General features: G+C 45.5%; 1 pseudogene; it reads left to right on the forward strand.

Moving 5' to 3' along the window:
• The first annotated feature begins 5069 nt into the window (after positions 1 to 5069).
• Positions 5070 to 5793, forward strand: LOC111759938 (UBX domain-containing protein 8 pseudogene; annotated as a pseudogene).
• Positions 5794 to 9012: the final 3219 nt, after the last annotated feature.

The following is a 9012-nucleotide window of genomic DNA, read 5'->3' on the forward strand; positions in this document are numbered from 1 at the left end:
CTTACATCTTGTCCTGGGCTTGTATTCACTCCTGGCCTTAGGAATTCACCCCTTTATAGGAATTCAAATGTCCCCTCTAATCTCTATGAAATGGTCATTCTCCCTACCCTGGGTGCTCTATTGTATGGCTTAAAGCAGGTAATCCTTAACTGGTTCTTACACAGGTAATCCTTAAAGCAGGTAATCCTTAACTGTTCAAAAGCTGTTTTTATCTGCAGGGCAAGTTCTGGGAGGACAAGCCAGGGTCTCATTTCCTGCTTCAGTCTTTAAGGATGCCACTGGATAGTTTGCCACCAATATACAGTCACCCAGTATGCTCCTGGGGGCTCCTCTGCTCTCTTAGGAACAGGGCAAGGAAGCCACAATGGGAGCACAGACTGACTCCACACTGCTCTGGGAATTGCTTTAGGGAGGGGCCAGCAAGGGGCCACAAGTTTCTCCTATCATTGTAAACCTGTGTTTTAAAAAGCTGTGTTTTCTTGATTCAACACTCATCCAGTTACTTCAACCCTTTCACTCTTTTCTGGAATTTTTAGAAATGTGGCTCTGCCAGTTGTTGTTAGTTGTTCAAAGATTCTGTGGGAGAATGACACCCTGGAGCATCTTAAACCACCATCTTGGTTGACCAGAAGCCTATGATTTAAGCCTGATATGTATCCAAGTATCCAGTCATAAGTAACCAATCACCATGATAATCTGCATTCTGCATTCTTTAAAAATAGTTCTGTAACAGCAACTGCACAGTTTTTCAAAACTTAGCTTCAGTTGATAACTGGTTCCTGTTTTCCACTGATGATAACTTTGTTGTTTGCCACTGTCTACCAGCAGCATCTATTCCCTCCCAGAATATAAAGAGGATGACATGGGAAGCAGAGGTGGCTCAAGTGATTGGGTCTGACTGCTATGTGGGAAGACCCAGGTTCAATCCCTGGGTACTCCTGGTAAAAAAAAAAAAGCGTGCCCACATGGCGAGCCAGTGCCTGTATGGCGAGACAAGTTGCCGTGCGAGTGCCCGAGTGGCAAGCCGGTGCCCATGCATGGCAAGCCAAGTGCCCATGCAGCAAGCCGAGTGCCCATGTGGTGAGCCAGTGCCCACACAAGTGATTCACATGGCAAGATGATGATGCAATAAACAAGAGATGAAGGGGAGAGTCAAGGTGAGGCTCAACAAAAACCAGGAACTGAGGTGGCACAAGTGACAGGGAAATTTGCTCCACATCAGAGGTGCCAGGATCAAATCCTGATGAATCCTAGAAGAGAAAAAACAAGAAGAGAAGACAAAAAAGAGAAATAGATACAGAAGATCACACAGCAAATGGAGCAACAAAAACAGCAGGGAGGGGGAAGGGGAGAAAAGAGGTTGGGATGATTAATTTCAGGTGTCAGCTTGGCTAGGGTATGGTGTCCAGTTGTTTGGTCAAGCACTGACCTGCTTCTTAATTGTAAGGCCATTATGTAGCTGGATTTTATCTACAATCAGTTGGTTGCATCTGTAATTAATAAAGGATATTGCCATCAGCAATATGGGGTATATCCTCATCCAATCAGTTGGAGATGTTAAAAGCAATAGCCAAGGATTTCAGAGGTCAGAAGAATTGGTTTTTGGCAGAGTTCCCATCCAGTCAGCTTCCCCTGGGGAATTCAGACTAAGGGCTTCAACATACTTACATTGGTGTTTCCAGCTTGTAGCCTGCCCTAGGAGAACAGACTTGCCAGCCCCCATGGTCACATGAACCAATTCCTTATAAAACAAATCTCATGTTGTTTCTGTTTCTCTGGAGAACCCAAATACATAGGAGTTGAATTACTTTTTGCCCATCTAGATCCTGATAACCAATTCTAAATAACCTACAATATATCTGACATTCTGTACCCTTCAATCTTCTGCCTAGTACAAATTTCTGTGTTAGTTAGGATTTTGGGTATATGGGGCACAGGAATGGACTTTAAGTTGTAAAGGGAAATTTGTTGGGATGATGATGAGGAGGTTATAATATCAAAGGAATTTCTCAATACCCAGACCTAGAAAGAGCAGAATTCAAAACAACTCTGAGCATCTCAGCTCAGGAACTTTGGACTCTCTCACTAAGTTACCTCTGAGAACTTGCCTCCTGCCTCCATCCATCTTTGGTCCCTTTGTATCTCCTCTCAAGATTCAAATTCCCGGGAGAATATCTGATTGGCCTAGCTTGTGGCAGGTAGATAAGGGTGGGGCATACCTGAACCACATGGAGGGGGAAGGGCAGTTCCCCAAAGGAAGGGATTCTGGGTAAAAAAGGCAACACTGGTTCTTGAAGGAGGGCTATGTTGCACAACTGAGACCTGATTTTTGGCTCCAGTTTGTCTCTGCTAGCAGTGCAACTACAAACACATTTTTTAATCTTGTGGGTCCTCAATTTCTTTATTTGTCAAATACAAACAATAATACATGTCCTACCCACCTGACAGGTAAGCAACAAGCGTGACTAACGACATGGATGCATTTGGAAATTAAGACAAATTATTATAGCTGCCAGGCATCTTGCCCACTTTTCCTCTTTAATCTAAATGATTACAGCTCTTTATTTTCCAACTTGAATCATTTTGCCTTCCCTTCTGGAAACCTTTCAAATTTTTCTTTCTAAAAGACCCATACCGAATGCAGTATTCTAGTACAATACTTTTCAGCCCACAACATCCCACAAAATTCTCTTCCAAAGAATTTGAGTTTGTGCTGATAGAATCAGACAAACAAAAATTATTTCCCTGAGGACATGTATATGTGTTCAGGTATCCTATAGTAATATTTACCCTTGACAGTAAGTTTTAAGGAGTCAATAAAAAACTGCAGTAGTTTTATAGGAAAAAATTATGTTGATGTAGTACTTTCGCAAAGGAAAGGTTGGGAAATGGAGGATTAAAGAAGCATTACGTGCCCAAGACTACTATTTGCAATGCCAAAAGGTCACAGTTGAATAATCAGGGCAGGTAGGATAAGTACTTCATCCATGTTGGTGGACTTGAAATTTGAGCCTTCCTCCTAAACTATGTCAGTGTCCCAAACACCACTGCTCAGGACATTGGAGTACACCAGACAGGGTGACGAGATGATGGATAAATGTTCAAAGACTTTTCTCTTCTTTGTGTACAGATAATATACTATTGGCCCACTTTCCACAGGGGAGAAAAGATGCCCCTGAAGAGTTATAGAACTCTGTAATGCCCATCTACCCCAATATGTCGCTAATTTGGACAAGCTGGCAAGAGGATACCTAGTTTAAAAAGTGAATTGTTGAACAATAGATTGTTTTTTTAAAAATCCGTTTTAGTACTTCCAAGTGCAAGATCCTAATCGTTTACCAGATTATGAAGCACATGGCAAGGTACATAGTAGGAAATATCTGTTTACTATCAGTTAGGAATGCTTCCCATTTCAAAAAGAGAAAACCTAACTCTAAGTGTGGCAAAACAAATAGGGGATTATTTCTCTAAGGTCACAAGAAGTCTGGAGTAGATGGTTGCTGATACTGGTTTAGCAGTTCAATAAGGTTGGAGCCAGCAGTTCTCTGATTCTCTTCGCTTTTCTGTCAGTATTGCAAGAAAGCCAGCCAAGCTCCTGGCATTATATCTTCATTCAAGGCAGGCAGCCAGGGAAAAGGGGCTTTTTATCAAAAAAGCAAAAACTTTTTCATGAGACCTAACAGTTTTCAGCTTACACCTCATTGGCCAGAGCTCGGCCACATGACCCAACTGCAAAGGAGGCTGAGAAAAAGTGTAGTTGGTATTTCCAGCCTGTATCCTGGAGGCAGGCAAGGGGAGAAAACTGGGATCGAATTATCTAATCCACAATGTCTACCACATTTTATTACTTGTTTGCTTGTTTGTTTACCCTATGAGGCATGGGATAGTTCTCAAACTGAATAATTGTGACCCACTGGGGCAATGAAGTCAAGTCAGGTGGTCTCTGACCAACATTGTTTTAAAAGGAAATAAAATTAAAAGATCAATTTTCATCTCAATAATAAGGGTACAGATTGGTTTGTGACTCAGCTGTTCCAGTTTTTTTTTTTTTTTTTCCAGGAGGTACAGGGAATTGAACCCGGGACCTCTTACATAGGAAGAAGACACTCAACCACTGAGCTACATCTACTCCCTTGTTTCAGTTGTATTTATAGTTGAAAGCCACTGGTGTAGGGTTAGGTGCAGGCTTTGGAGTCAGACTGGCTGGGGCACTCCACCATGTTGGCCACTCATGGTGTGATTTTGGGCAAATCACAACAATCTTTAAGCCTATTTCTACCATAAAAGGGAGAAAACCATATACCCACCTAATAACTTTATTATGAGAATCGAATGATCTTATACATGAAAATGGTGAAGCACAGTGTTTGGGGCATGGTAAAATCGCTCAATAAGCCCTAGCAGTGGGGAAAAGGATGTGGCTCAACCAATTGGGCTCCTGTCTACCATACAGGAGGTCCAAGGTTCGAAGCTCAGGGCCTCCTGGTGAGGGCAAGCTGAGCAAGCCATCCCACATCGAGTGCTGGCCCATGAGGGAATGTGGCCTGCGCAGGAGAGTCACCCTGCGTGGGAATGCCGTCCTGTGCAGGGAAAGCCGCCCCACACAGGAGGGCCAGCTGATGCGGAGAGCTGGCACAACAAGATGAAACAACAAGAAACACAGAGGGGAGAAAATAAGATATAGCAGAACAGGGGAGCTGAGGTGGCACACGAGAGTAATCGCCTCTCTCCCACTCCGGAGGGTCCCAGTAATGGTTCCCAGAGCCACCTAATGAGAATACAAGCACACAGAAGACACACCATGAATGGACACAGAGAGCAGACAACAAGGGGGAATGGAGGGTGGAGAAAAAATTTTTTTAAATCTTAAAAAAAAAAAACCAAAAAATGTTAGCTGTGTTATTATTTACTGATAACTAAGAATTGTTAGGTCTTGCTTTAATAACCGGATTTGATTTGCTTAAAATTAGCTAAATGTTTGTATGTAAATGAGTGATGTTCAAATCTTTTTCCCAGCAAAAAGTTTACTTTGGGTGTACTTTCTGCCCTAATGCAGGACTTCTGCTACCATGGCTTCCTGTGAGGTCAATGGCATTTTCCTCCTCTCCCTTCCTCTTGTGGATCTAGGAATTAAAAATCTCATTTTGCTGACTTTCTTACTGCTTGCTCTTCTTACTTTAATCATTTCTGAAACTACTTCATGGGGTAACTCATTTAAATCTTCCCAAGTATATCTAAAAGAAGAAGAGAAGAAAGAAAAATGCACAGAGAGAAACAGCTAGCAGATACATAAAGAATGTCTTAAAACCTCACCAGGAAATTAAATGGAAAAACCTGGAAATGTTCTTTATCACATGTCACATGAAAGTTAATCACAAGTCACAAATTTGGTGCGATAAGGATTTGGTCCTTGAAAATGCCAGGTATCTTCTGAAACATTACAGAAGCAGAAAAAAGACAGAACTTGCCTAAATCTGTAACCAAAGTTTCCCTACCTCCTGAACAGCCCACACAAAAAAGGCTATTGACTTACCTGAAGAACCTCCTAAAACGACTGAAGAAGTAGTTATTGTGGCTCTCCAGTATGAAAGTTGGAGTGTCATGAGAAGGTTAAGTCTTGAAGCTCACAGGTCTTATCTGAGTGGATGAGAAAAATTGGTGATACATCCCTATGTAGCCTTTCCACTTTCTTTCCCAGGGGGCCTCTGGAGGTGGAGGGAGCTTGGTCATTGGAGCACATAGGAATAACTGGATACTGTACTCGGTGTGGAAGAGAAAGTGGAGAGCAACTAATTAAAAAAATGAGAACCACCTGTCCTACATAGAATTAGTTATGCCATGACCTTACAGGACAATAAAGGGGTCCCATTCTGATTGTGCCATATCTTGAATGAGCTCAAGGCCAAAATGTTAACATCCATGAGACTATATGGACATAAAAGATTAGAAAAGGATTGCTCTCTGCATATAATAATTTGTGGAGTATGCCATCTTATAAGGTACCTAGTGAGCACTAGGAAAAAGTGAAGACAATAAAACATTCCCCTTTGAATCTCTGGACTGACAATGTGATAGCCAGGCCCTGAGCCTCAACAGACTCCAGCACCTACAATCCGATTTATTGGACTCACCTCACTCAGCTAAGATGGAGTTGAAGAAGAACAACCACCACACCATGGAGCCTAGAGTGCCTACAACTGAAAGTGGGAGGATTGCATCCAGTATCCATGTGGAATCTGAGCCTCCTCTTGACATAGAGGTGCAACGGACACAACCAATCCAATGTCCACAGAGAAAAGGTGGCATTGGAGTGGGAAAGGTGGACATGGTGGCTGATGGGTATGGGGAATGGCAGGAAGAGACGAGATGTGGAGGTGTCTTTGGGACTTGGAGCTGCCCTGGATGGTGCTTCAGGGGCAATCACCGGACATTGTAAATCCTCACAGGGCCCACTAGATGGAATGGGGGAGAGTATGGGCCATGATGTGGACCATTGACCATGAGGTGCAGAGGTGCCCAGAGATGTACTTACCAAATGCAATGGATGTGTCATGATGATGGGAATGAGTGTTGCTGGCGGGGGAGTGGTGGGGTGGGGGTGGTGGGGTTGAACGGGACCTCTTATATTTTTTTAATGTAATATTTTTACAAAATCAATAAAAAAATTAATTAAAATAAATAAATAAATAAAACATTCCTTTTGTTTGTTTGTTTGTTTACTCTGGCACAATGTCATGGGCCTGCCCTATGGGATGTTATTAACAAGAATCCTAGGAACCTTGTTGAGGATGCAGCTTCATGAATCATCAACATCTTCCTCCTGAGGACCCATGGAAGAAATTTCCCTTTGGCTTAAGTCCCAGGAATTGCTGTGCTTCTCTTGGGAAACTAGTTTCTTTTTATCTTTTGGACTCTGTGGATTATGGAACTGATCCTGTTTCCCTGCTTGCTTTGGCTCAATTAGTAGCCCATCTCTAGCAAAGAGGAAAGGGTTTGTGCTCTGTATCATGACATTATGGATGCTAACCACTACCTTTTAAAAAAATCTCTCCCCAAAAGATTTCCTCACATACATTTTCTATCTTAATTTTAGAGTAAGATGGGCACCTTCCCTGGTCTTGGAATCCGACCCACCCCATCCCAATATACCATGACTGTAAAGCGGCAGTGGAGCCTCCCTCTCTGTCTCAATCTGCTGCCATGTCAAGAGGCTTACATGGCTTTGGAAGGCTCCTCTCTGTTGCCTGGGGAAGAGGCCAACCTCACTAAGGAATTTGGACCCAGCAGCCCGATCTGATGGGCAGTGCACACCCTGGGCTCGGCTGTGATGTGGGCCCACCGTCCTGCTGCCCGTTTCTGGCACCCAGGGGCTGCCTTCCCAGTCAGGGACCAACCTACCACTCTATGGCAAAGGGATCCCAGAGCCACCCATCTCCAGCCTCTAAGCAGACAATCCACGGGGGCGTCTGGGCCCTCGGCCTTGGGGGATACGCAGGATGAGTGGAGGGAGGGTTTAGCTTCTGTCTTCCTGCTCACTTTCCTCAGCCTGCTTTGACTCCCTCTGCCTTCCCAACCTGAGCAGCCCTTCACAATTGGTGAAGCTTCTTCTGGTTGAAAATGCACCCTCACAGGGGGTTAAATGGCTCACCCCACTCTCAGCCTTTGCCCTCAGCCTCTCTCCCCCGCCCCCAGCCTGGTCAGCTGCCCTGGGGGGTTCCCGGGACCAAGACCAGGGCTAGCATTGCGGACCCCACAGGCTGTCCCCACCTGACCTCCACACACCTTGAGCAAGGATCTGGTTTCAGCTTCCAGCCTGGGCCTCCTCCAAATCAGCAGGCTGGCTCCAAGGACGCACCCCTGTAAGCACCCCCTCCCCTCGACACAGGACAGATGCCAAGGAAAAGATTCAGCTGGGCTTTTCAGGATTGTTTTAAATCACTGGATTCCAAAGAGGGACTTAACCACAGGCAGCAGGGAAGCCAAGAGCCAGTTTACAAAAACGTTCATTTTACAGTTCCAGGCTTTACAAGCAGCAACAAAAATCACTCCTTCCTGTGTCACTGACCTGCCACCAGACTCATGGAGGAGGGGGACAGAGGGTGAGGCGGGGGGCCGAGCAGGGGCTGGGAGTGAGGAAGTCTCTTGGGGTGACCCTGCTCAAAGACCATCACCTTTGTACATTTTCAATTCCTTCAACAGTCAAGTGAGGACAGCCCTGCACAGGAACCCGCGGGAAATCAAGCGAGATCAACAAGAAGGTGGTTGTGTGCCGGCAGATTCTTCAGGTAAAGAGAGAAGGTGCAGGCAGAGCACAGAGTGGCCTGTCTGGGCAGGTAAGGTGGAGATCCTCCAGGATCCAGGGCCTTGAATTCCCCAAATGACTTCACCACAGCCCCAGCACTCCAGCAACCAGCAGCCTAACTTTTAACAAGTCCCTCATCCTAAAGGTTTTCCATCTGTTGAAGTTTCTTGAGAACAAAGATATGTCCATCCCTGCCCCAAAGGTGATTTCTCTCTGGTAGGGTGAAGAGGCCGGGAGACAGGAAACCTTTAGCAAGCCAAGAATGTGGGGGGACAACGTTGCCACCTGGGAGAGACCGGGGCTCACCTGGGGGAGGGGCAGGGAGAAGGAAGGCTCTCGGGAAATGCAATGGGGCGAACAGAACTCCCTGGACCAGCCCCGGGGCTGGCTCCTTGTTGCTGGCAGGAAGAACATCTGCGGGGTTTTCAAAGGGAACATTTTTTCCTGTGGTCAGACAGAGCCTGAAAAAAAGCGCATGCCGATCTCTGGTCAACTTGGGGATGGCCAGCTGCGAGACCCGGCGGGGAGGGAGCGGCCGGCACGCAGGGGGGTCCAAGGGGATGCAGGGATGCGCTCGGTGGAATTCCCAACCCCCCAAACCACAGAGTGGAGACAAATATGTGAAGCATCTGTGGGTCTTGGAGTCTCATGGCAGAAGGTGCTTGCTCGGTCCTCGGTCCACCGACCCCCTGGACCGACTTCAGATAAAT

The sequence above is a fragment of the Dasypus novemcinctus genome, chromosome 5 (genome assembly GCF_030445035.2).
Source record: "Dasypus novemcinctus isolate mDasNov1 chromosome 5, mDasNov1.1.hap2, whole genome shotgun sequence".
In the NCBI taxonomy this organism is placed as follows: Eukaryota; Metazoa; Chordata; class Mammalia; order Cingulata; family Dasypodidae; genus Dasypus; species Dasypus novemcinctus.